Source organism: Pinus tabuliformis, chromosome 5_1, assembly GCF_031772625.1.
Source record: "Pinus tabuliformis cultivar Carrire ecotype Pingquan chromosome 5_1, CPIR1, whole genome shotgun sequence".
In the NCBI taxonomy this organism is placed as follows: Eukaryota; Viridiplantae; Streptophyta; class Pinopsida; order Pinales; family Pinaceae; genus Pinus; species Pinus tabuliformis.
The window spans coordinates 285,556,529-285,568,604 of record NC_142305.1 but is presented as its reverse complement, the minus strand read 5'-3'; positions in this window follow the sequence as shown (position 1 = coordinate 285,568,604).

Below are 12,076 nucleotides of genomic sequence, written 5' to 3'. Positions count from 1 at the left end.
AGATATGAAGAGAAGAATGGTGGGTTGGAGTTCACATGAATCCCCTTACAGTCCTAATGTCAATTCAGTGGAATAGGAAAGGTTAGTTTAGTATCAAGGAGAAAAGTATTCTCTTGATCTAGAAGATACATTAAAGAATCCGAGGGAAAATATTAGAAGTTGCAAGGTAGATAATAATAGGTTAATTAAGGCACAAGAAATACTTATAAGGGCCTAAGAAAAGTTAACTGTCAATGCAGTGATTCTTTAAAACCTTTAAGATTTACTGAAGCAAGGACATATGGGGAAAAATAATGGAGATAGGGAGGAGGAAAAGACTAATGGGGCAGACGATAACATGTATCAAATAGCGTACATGATGGATAGGGACGATACAATCATACATGGCAGACACTTGGCTACCCCTGAGACGAGTGATAATGGTTATGAATTTTGTTCTAGCTCCTATTCTGAGGGAAATCATCATCATCACTCCCATCATTGTTATAGGAGTGAAAAGTAGTATTTTCGTGAAGAGTTGAAGAAATGCAAGCCTCTTACATTTGATGGAGAGGTGAAGAAATTAAAAGATTCAGAAGCATGGCTGGCTGATTGGGATGAAGAAATTCTTAAGATTGCGTAATTACTTCGAGAACATGAAAGCCAATGTAACTAGATTTAGTCTCAAATGATAGGAAAATATCTACTGGGAAGATGTGAACTATGTTAGAGGCATTAGAGAAGATGAGTTTCTTTGGGATGAGTTGGAGAGACTCTTCAAGAAAAAGTACCTACCTCAAAGATATTATGATGATAGGGACAAGGAAGTCTATGAGTTGAAGATGGGTTCCATGATAGATGATGAGTACACTATCACATTCTTGAAGTTGTTGAGGTATGTGCCTTATCTTAAGGATGACAAAGAAAATATTCAAAGGTTCCTTAGTGGGTTTCTAGTAGCATTCAAAGACTAGATTGAGTTCAATGAGCCTTGGTCATTGGAGGAAGCCATAAAAAAGATGAAGCATTGTTATGAGGAGTCAAAGTGCAAGCCTGAGTTTAAGTGGGACTTGAGAAGGAATGGGAAGAGTAAATAAAAATGGCCTAAGAAGTGATTAATACCTAGAAATGAAGTTTCAAGGAAAATGTGGCACCTTACATGAATTTCAATGGAGTTGAGAGAGAACATGGGTCTCAGTGTGAGGTGCGGAATAAGGGAGATTGTAGAAATTTGTTGAGGTGTTTGAATTGTGGGGGAGAACATCGTAAGAGAGATTTACCATCACACCAAGGTGGGAGGCCTCAAATTTATAGTTCTTACGAGGCATAAAAAATTAGCTATGTAGGTTAGAGTATTCTTCAAATTTATCTAATAGTGGATATTAGATAGGAAGATCATTAAGAATCCATTATTGAGATGGAAGGTAAGATTTTTTATCAATTTGTTTCTATTTTGAATTATCCTAAATCAAATAATAGTTAGATAAGTCCTAATCTAGTGGATAATTGTTGCTTGAATAAGGAAGTGCATGCATAATCTTGGTTGGTATAGTTGACTATAGGGACCAAGTGAAGAATTCATCATTGGGTGACATATTGTGCATTTTAGCTTAATGGTATGTCTATGTAACCACATCTAAATATGGTTCCCTTGCGTTCATATAGTATTCTTGTCGGTATGGATTGGTTATTCATTCATAAGACTAAAGTGGTCTACTATGACAATGCTATTAAGTGCCTAGAAGATGATGGAGAAAGGAGAATCTTGCAAGCAAAGAAGAAGCCTACATTAGTAAGAATGGTTACCATTATCCAAGCAAAGTTAAACCATAGGAAAGGATGGTTATTAGTTGTTGTCCATATTTCCAATGATAAAGGGAAGAAAGATGAGGATGATCAAGTCATAAAGGGGTATCATGTTTTGCAATAGTTTGAGGATGTGTTTCACGCCAAGAGCTACTAAATATTTTACAATCTATTATGAGGGGAAAGAAATTCCTTTCTGCTCATAATGAAGTTGACACATAACACTTTTAAAATATTAAAATAAAACAATTTCAATGTCAACTATAAATACAATATTTCAAATATTAATTCTCTATATTATGATGATATTTATTAATTAGAGTAATTTCTAATTCCTTCTCCACTCAACATGGAATTCAGACTCTACACACAGACACACACACACACACACACACACACACACACATATATATATATATATATATATATATATAATTTCAATGTCAACCATATCAATCCTCTACATTATAATGATATATATTGATTAGATTAATGTCTAATTTCTTCTCCACTCAACATGGAATTCAGAGCATCTACATACATATACAGAAAAAAAAAAGAAACAATGTGTGTTATAAATAATTTTTTTTACTATATTATTAATTTTCCTTGATTTAGTATAAAATGACCTAGTGCATTAATTTTAAAGATTGTGCACTTCAAAATGAGCTAGGTGGGAGTGAATTACATTACATATTGATATTGAATAATATGAAATAAAATTGGAAATGAAATAAAGGTGATTATCACATAAAAACAACTAGCATCTATATGAATGAAAATGAAATAAACTTGTATGGTTAGATGAAATATATTATTCAAAGGAAATTATAAAGTAAGTGAGAGGATTGAAAATGAAAAACATTCTTTGTTAAAATGTCCATCACATACTCACATTAAATCTAAATTTTAAAATATTTGTTTTTAATTTAACAAAATTATGATGATTTTGCAAGGCTCTTATTGTGTTTTTTTGATATAGAAAATATCTTAAAGCATTTAGAGCACTATAGTATCATCATCATAAACATTATAAAACTCATTTACGATTTTATAAGCAATTGGATGTGGCAGACATAACTTGGATTTTTTCGATATAAAGCAAATCTTCACCATAGGTAATTTGATCCATGACAGCATATGATAAATCAATTCAAATTTAATATGGATTTATTCTATAAGTTTTCTCCCAGAAAAGGAAAAAAGTAAAAAGAAACATTGCTATTTTATTTTGAATATTTTTCAATTGGACAATTCTAGATAATATAACTTTACATATTTATGGCATTAAAAGGTACATATTGAAAATAAGTCTTAAATTATTTTGCATATATTTATATATTATTTTTTATTTATTAAAACATAAATGTAGGAATTTGGTAGCATGCAAATGAATTAGGGATTGCACCCAACTTTGTGCCCAAATTTTTTCAAGAGGTGGTCTTTTCACCTGAAAGTGCTTTAATAAAACACCCTTATCTTTCTACTTTTAGAAAAGGTAAACCAATAAGATTATTTACTTTTACTTTTGTAATTAAAATAAAGAAAATCAAAAGTAAAATATTATCAAAACTATGGAATTGGAAGATTAAAAAATTATTTTATCTATATTTAAAATAATGTAATATAGATACTAAAATACAAAGAGTTCAAGTACAAAATAACATATATAAATGCACATGAACCAGAAAACAATCTACTATCAAGGGTTGTGGGGGAGCACCCCTCCCTCTCCGAATTAGCGCTTGGAGTGGGAGCGTCTCAGGAGCTCGTATTGAGCTTGCTCTCTAAAAATATAGTCCATGCCTTTTGTGGAGCTTTTGGGTTTTTTTTGGTTAAAAACAAAATCCGTAATGTTCCAAATGTAATTTCTTTTTAAATAAACAAATAAGTTTGAGTGGGGTAGCTTAATTATCAAGTCTATGGCCTTCTCCTTAATCTTCATTTTCATCTTTTTACTTAAATTTTTAACATTACCATGAATGACTCATGGTGTTTGAGAATAGATACCTCATTGGATTTCATATGGAGAAAGTAGAATTTTAGATTTCATTAAAAATTCACCAGTTTTATCAGTTTTTTTAAGATTTAAGGATTGGGGAATTTCAATGTTTCCATTGAATTTTGCTAGATTAGGATATGGAACTCATATTTAATCAATACAACCAATCCATTTATGTAGTTTGATGTGTGAGATTGGTTGTGGAACTCCTCTATCATGACCCTCCTAAGAAAGAAAATCTTGAGACATGTTATGCTTTTTGTATCTTATGTTAATGCTTAGAGCTTGATATTAATGACAAAGATGAGGTAATGACAAAGATACCTCTTGATATTAATGCTTAGAGGGTGATATTAATGACAAAGATTGGCAAGAGGCCCAATCATAAGCAATAGATAATAGATTAGTTGTCTTTTATAACTATTGATTCTTTCATATTTATTATGATATTTTTTTAAACAATATATGACAATTTAGGTTTGAAGTTGGCAATTATAACTCATTAGTAATGAATTATGAATATCATGCTTCATGAAGTTGAAAGTTGTTTCATTTCATTTCATTTTATAAAATTTCATTTCATGTTAGATATTATTTATTGTAATCCATACACTTAGCTTACGAGTACAACTTTGGTGATCAATGATGATAGATGTTATATATTGTTAAGAATTTAGTAGAATTTGGTAGGAATTTGTTGACATTACAAATTGAATTGTGAACTCTTTACAATTAAAAAATCTTTTAAAATTTAACTAAAATATATTTCAAAATTAAAGACACCTAATCCATATATACCATCAAAAACACATTTAAAAAAATAAATTATAGCAGCTACACCATAGTTTATTTTTATCTTGGCCAAAACCTCTCAACTTATAATAATATTATAAACACACATGTCAAATTTGATACAAATACAAAAATGTAAAAATTGATACAAATACAAAAATGTACAAAATGATGCCGGCCTATTTTCAAAGCGAATAATTATACAAAATAACATGGATCGTCTCAAGTAGCAATGAATCAATTACCGGAAAACTAAACCTATCACACCCGTACAAAAACAAGTTTGTTGGATATCAAAAAAGGCGATCCCTATAAACAACATCAACTCCAATTACTTTTGAAAGTAAAGTAACAAAGTGATGAACTATAATTATAAGTAAACATGAATATGTTTTTCTATTGAAGAGAAAATCAAAAATATATAAATAAACCTGGATAGCCTTTGCAACGGAATCTCTGGATTCAAATAAGATAAAAGCAGAACCACTCGGTTCCTGACAATTTCAAATATTAGCGTCTCAAGAGTAATTTAAACCTAATTCAGGTATTTCAAAATGTTAAACACACATGGACAGAAGACAATAGGAAAGATAAATCATTCAGTACAATTTTTATTAACAATTGATTTACATTTATAGTACAATATCTGACTCTTGGGTTTCAGATCCCAAGGTCTCTTGGACTGCTTTTGTCCATTAGAATTCCACACTAACCCACTTAGGATTAGGTGTCCAACATTCCCCCCTTAATCCGAAGGGTTGTGTATGAGTCCAAGAAGAGAGATGTAATACAAAATGTGCAAAAATGCATGGCAGAACTAGGCTGAATGTGCTCTATGAAATGTTGGTAAAAAAAGGGCGGTGGTTTAAGGATGACCACCAACACTGGAATTCTTAGTGCAGTTCCTGGAACTCTTCCAAAACTGGCAAGAAACTGAAGTTTTCTGGTAGAGAAAGTGATCCTATTGTTTTAAAGAGGGAAACCTTCAACCATAAAAGGGAGGTCTCACCTCGCATAAAAGGTAAAACTTCAACCTGAAAAGGGAAGTCTCAACCTGTGATGGTTTAAGGATAACCAACAACTATAGAATGCTTAATGCAATTCCTCGAACTCTTCCAAAACTGGCAAGAAGCTGGAGTCTTCTACTAGAGGAAGTGTTCTCAATCTGTGATGGTTTAAGGATGACCAACAACTCTGGAACTCTTCCAAAACTTGCAAGAAGCTGGAGTCTTCTGCTAGAGGAAGTGTTCTCAATCTGTGTTCACGGGCATCTTTGTCTCTGGCTGCAACTCTGAAACTGGTGTGGCACGTTGTGGCTCAGGCTCGCTTGATGTGACTTTGAAGCTTGTAGATGACCATCATTTCCCCCCCTGTCAGATACAAGGTGAGAAGATGGAGAAAACTCAACTGCAAGACTCTTCAATACTCTGGAACAAGTTCTAACATGTGTTTGGAATATCTTCTTGGCTGTTGATGCCCATTGCCAAGAAGCGATCCATCCAAGATGAATCTTTGTTCTTGCAGGACGTTTGTTTCTGAAGCATCTGTGTGAAGAATGACTGGTTTTATGACAGTGCTTACATGGATGAAGATCAAAACAGTGATCTTTCAAATGGCCAACTCGGTCACAGTGTTGTCATTTCACGATCTGTTGTTTTTGTTGTTGTTGTTGCTGTGGAAGAGGAGCAGAATCTGGAACAGCTGAAGCTGAACTCTCATGAAGAGCAGGTGAACTGTCATCAATGAATCTAGCACTCTGAAACTAAATGGGCTTGGCATAGTCTCGATTATGAAAGGACAAGTCCTTGTCATATCCAAGACCATTTTTGTGCTTGTTGTGGACAAGCTGTTCCCAAGGTCTCATGATGGGCTTGGGAAGTGCAGTCTTAGTTTCTGCATATGCATGTACAACTGCTGCTTTATTGGGCACTGAATAAACTTGAACAATATTAACTTGCTGTTTATGGGAGTCTGCTTCATTGTTCTGAACAGAAAGATGTTCAGAATGATAACTCCATTTGTGTAATTCTTCCTGCTGTAGCTTTGTCTCAAGCTGCAAAAAATCTATCTTTTCTTGTGCATATTGCAGACATGTTTGAATGTCTGAAAGAGAGACTTTGTTAATTTTGACTGTGCTGTTAGTAGTGGACATGATTAGAGTTCTCAATAACTCTAATATTCTTTCAAGCTTAGCCATTTTTCTACACCTTAAAAAACCTCCAAATCCCACAGAAAAATGTAAGCTGCTAAATATCTTCAAGTTGCACAAGAAAGCCCTATAGCTTAAACGAAAAAATCAACCAGAGATATCTTGAAACTGTCAAAATTATGGCCAACCAGATTCAACTAAGTGGCATAGAAAAAATCATTAGTGATTTTGCACTCTGCCCGACTCCATGGTTGCATACAGAAGCAATGCCTTTCACCAACTCGTACAAAATTATCAATAAAATATCACACTATTAACCCTCATAACCACAGTTCAGTTAAAGTTCTAAATCTCCATGCAGAAATCAACAAAATCGGCTCAGCCCACCTTGATAACCAAAATATCTGTTGGAATTTCAACTAGAGGAACAAAAAGTACAAATAGAGAAACAAATCCAGGTCACTTCTTGTGGGTGGATTGATTCGATCTACACTTGATAGAAAAGCTATATATGGGCAGTGTCTAGAGCTCACACCCTGTGTAGGTCTGGGCTTCAAATTTGTTTTAGATAACACATTTATCTGCTAACATGAATTTGGTATGGAGAAACTTTAGTATGTCCAACAAGACATCCTCTGAAAATTCTGGATGGAACTGAATACCAAGTACAGTGTTTTCAACAGCAAATATTTCTTCGCAGAATAACCCAAAACAATGCCGCATTGCTCCAAGTCTCGTTCGTTGTTCTGCAAATCTCATACATGAAGTTCACATCCCGCTGTCGGCTTACTAGCCCAAGGCGCTGGAAACAATTGTCGTAGATGTACTTCGAGTCTTGATGTTAGCCTTTCCAACACATCATAAGCTGGCCATGACTTCAATTGTGGTTATCGAGGTGTAGTGAGCCTGGAGAGACTCTGCCCGAAACAACCCTTTGACTAGGAACCCTCTTTTTCGTAAATGTGCTCATACAACGTCATCGATTTACGAGATGTCACAATCCCGCTGCTTCCACTGTCGCAGGATATCCACTTCCCTGCGAGGTTGCATCCCAGACTCGAGAAGCTACACAAGATAAGACTCTTGCTGGACAAATTTTTCTTGTGGGTTTTAACTGCCTCCAACTGGCTACGAGCCCTTGACGAGATACACTCCGCTTTGTATCAAGCAAAGATCATAAAAGGATCTCAGATGCAGATGTGCACATCACACAAGAAGTTTTGGGTTCTTTCGATGCGTACTCCCACTGGAACACAATACAAACGATTAGATTTTCCACACAAAGCAGTGATGACAGCCTTAACTACCAATGGAATTACAGACTTCGAGAAATGACCAGAGCCCTGTTCACAATTGATGCTATCATCACAGTTGATGCAGCTTCTGGCATTATTTCCGTCATACATAAAAATATTCACAGCAAACAGATAAAATACTAAAACAGTCAAGCACAGAGGTCTTTAATCAGCACGGAGGTCATTTTCATTTGTATTTTAGAGATTCGTATATTTATGTATACAAGTCCTCCTTGGTGTTGCCTTCAGGAATGTCGACGACATACAACTCCAGGACCACGGTCCAGGTGCGGGCGGACTCCTTCAAACTCTTCAAACTCCCCTTCTCGCTCCTCCTCCTCAACATGCCGATGCGAGAATATTATGATACGAAAAGAGCACGCTTCATTTTCTTCGCAGCGCGCTAGATTTTGCAAAATTCGAAATACTGACGTGCTACCTTACAAGGCTTTAGCAGCACCCAGAACAGTGGCTGCTTGCATCTCTTCCCATGATTCAACAGAAAGCAAGGGTGCCAAAATGCTGGGGTTTGGCACTGCAAGCGTTATGCAGAAAAACTGTTCAGGAATAAGATTCACACAGGCTTGCGCATTTCTGGGCGAGGGTGTTTTGCTTACTACAATTTTTAAGCAAAAGTCTCTTGGCTTTCAACTACAGGTAAGGGCAGTTACAACCCTTACAGAAAGCGAGACAAGCTTTGACAATATGATTACTGAGATGAAGCGCAAATACTATTTATTAGGTGGAAAGCTGGTTGCTGTTGAAGGGACTGATTCTCCTTTGTTTGCATTGGAGATAGATCCTGAGCAAGCAAGAGCAGGATTTCGTTCATCATCTCAGAAAAGAGCACGCTTCATAGGCAAGCAAGCACGGCTGTATCAAAACGTAATACCATTCAACGCAGCAACAGGTGAATCTTGAGTGCAGGATTACATAACCTTCATGCATTTAGTGACAAACCTACACCAATATCAGGCAGAGGGAAAAACATTCATTCCGTTGAAGAAGAAGAACAACCAAACGTCGCCCCCATTTCAAAAAAAACGCAAAACAGGAATGAACAGTGTAAGAAATGAACAGCGTTGAATCAGGGACCCATCATGCCATGTGAGGTCATCACAAAGACAACGCAACCGTTTCAAAATGACAGCGCTATTCACAAATATATATATATATATATATATATATATATTAATTACAGCGCTTCTGTCTCGACAGTATGGAAAGATGCGTTATGAGGCAGCACTGAAAGAATATGGCAGAGAATGAGAGGGCAGATACAGTAGACAGACCTTTAGGCAGTCAGAGAGCAGATTATTACGACTGAGAAGATTCAGAATGGGAGAGTGACATGACATGCACATAACAGGTCACAGAAAAACAAGCCGCTCTCATATCATGTTAAACACAAATGGACAGAAGACAATAGGAAAGATAAATCATTCAGTACAATTTTTATTAACAATTGATTTACATTTATAGTACAATATCTCACTTTTGGGTTTCAGATTCCAAGGTCTCTTGGACTGCTTTTGTCCATTAGAATTCCACACTAACCCACTTAGGATTTGGTGTCCAACACAAAATTTTCAGAAATGCAATGATCGTAAAGAAATAAAAAACGATAGGCGCACCTTATTCTTGAGTTGAATTTTGACAGATTTGATATTTCCAAACTTCTGAAACTCCTTTTCGAGCTGACATGCAAAAATGTTGAGAGGCAAATTCTCTACGTATATTATCGCCCCTATTCCTCCTCCTACAAAAGTTGCCATCGAGAAAGTCATTTAACATTAATGCGTAAAAGTCCAGAAAACACACTTGCCTTAAATCAAATAATATAACGATACATAAAAATATACGGAATCAAATAATATAATGATTTCTATAAATATATGATACAAAAGCTATACTAATCAATTGCTCTAATGGCAAGTTGGGTAGGGTAAATTACTTCACTCATCAATAGAAGTTGGGTTGGGTAAATTCAGTAATAGTTAAATTTTAGATGACAGAAAACCCAAATGATCTTTTATGGACATGTATTTTAAAATGATTTATTTTAATTAAAATTATTAGAAATTAGTTAAATTTATAGAAGGCATTGTTTTTATTTAATGGAAAGTCTATATATCTAAATGTTTTAGAAATATATTATCAAACTGGGTAACTATAAAACAATGTTTTAAGATTGACTAACAAATGTGGACTAAACCAAAGAGTATTGCAATCATAGCTAACAAAGGTAGACTAACAAATGTTGACTAAACCAAAACAGAAACGACCCTGCAATCATACGCTTGAAAACAGAGATTATGTGAAATTGTGCAAGACTGGGAAATAGATTGCTTGCCTCTGGCAGTCACAGAAGTATCCTGCATGTTGCTGGTCGGCTCTCGAGCTCTGGCCTCCTCCATATGTTTTTTCATGATGGGATATTTATATAAATTAGAGACGTGATGAGTAGGGGCTTTTACAGCTTTCACATTTGCTAGACTGTGCTTCCCAACATCATCTCGGCGGAGAGGGCGAGCGAGATTAATGGGGACATCATCTGTACAAGCGGAGGGGAAGGGAGAAGCACTCATGTTTGTGGGGGAGCTGGAGGAGGAGGCATTGAGGAGAATTGGCGGGAGTGGGAGAGGGTAGCGGCGGATTTGGCCATTGTCTTCTGCAACCTTCAGCTCAACAGCATTTCTAGCATGTTCTTGTTTCCATAGGTGCCTGGCCAGAAGATTCCGAAGGGCCCATTGGCCATTTCCCAGACGCCTCAGCTCATCAGCTTCCAGAGAAGCAACCTTCTGTCTAATGGTTAGAGGAATGTCCGAGTCATAGAGAGCCGAATTCTCGTCATAGTCTGCACCTCTCGACCCTCTGCGAGCACCCTGACGAACCATGGTCGCTGGCCGGGAACGGCAGTGGGGGAAGGATGATTTGCAGAAGGTGTATTTGCTAATCTCCTGATGGGCTTTGACCACACCTTAGCCAAGTAGGAGTTAGGTACTCAACAATAACATAAGAATAAAATCACGCAGGAAAAACGGTTATACGTGTTGAAGGAAAAAAAACAGCTTTATTTTATTTATATATTTATTGAATATATACAATACGTTTGGGTTGTCGAATGTGCCACTCCTCATGCTGACGTTGTTGAATCTTGCCTTCCTGGGGTTGAGAACAACGAGCAGGGCCGGATTTGCAGCAACCCATCGCTCTCTATTCCTGCGCTGCACTACTCAGCTATGTTGTAACAGGAACGGCCTTCAAGTTCAAATCAGGCAACGTGAATGTATGGATGGATGGGTGGATCATTTATAGGAAACAAAATTCATATGAACAGGCACTGTCCAGGTGGATTTCTTTTAATTTGCAATAGCGAACCATTTAAACATATATAAATGCCTGCGAGACAATGCACCAGATTTTTAGAGAAAGGAATGAGAAGTAATTGCCAATGATGTTGCTGTAACGGAGTGCTTTTATTTGTGTTCTTCCACTTCTACTAATTTAAGAGCCTTCCGCATGCACCAACGTCCATTAACAGTCAGCAGGCAGATAAGCGCATGCGAATAACATCGTCAATATTTTGAGGGCATAGCGGCCTACTTAATGACATTGAACCTCTTTATCTCAACGATTATGGACCGTTCATGATGGTCGATATGTATCATAAATCGATTAATCAAGCTAGCATAGATAATTAATACATTAGCGCAGTCACATGTCAAACATAAAAAAATTTATTATTATTATTATTATTATTATTATTATTATTATTATTTAAGTTTGACAGTTTAAGAGACTAAATTGATGTATGAGATTTTTTAATTTATTTATCGAACAAAATATTTACTTTTAAGTAATGATTTGACTATTAAATTTAAGAAATATATAAAAAATTATTAATATATGATCTTCAAAAATAAATAAAACAATTAAACTTAGAAATTTATTAAATTTAAAATAAAACATTATAATTAATAATTTATAACAAAATTTAACCTATAAAAAAATAAATATAAAGATATAATTATATTGGATAAATATGAAATA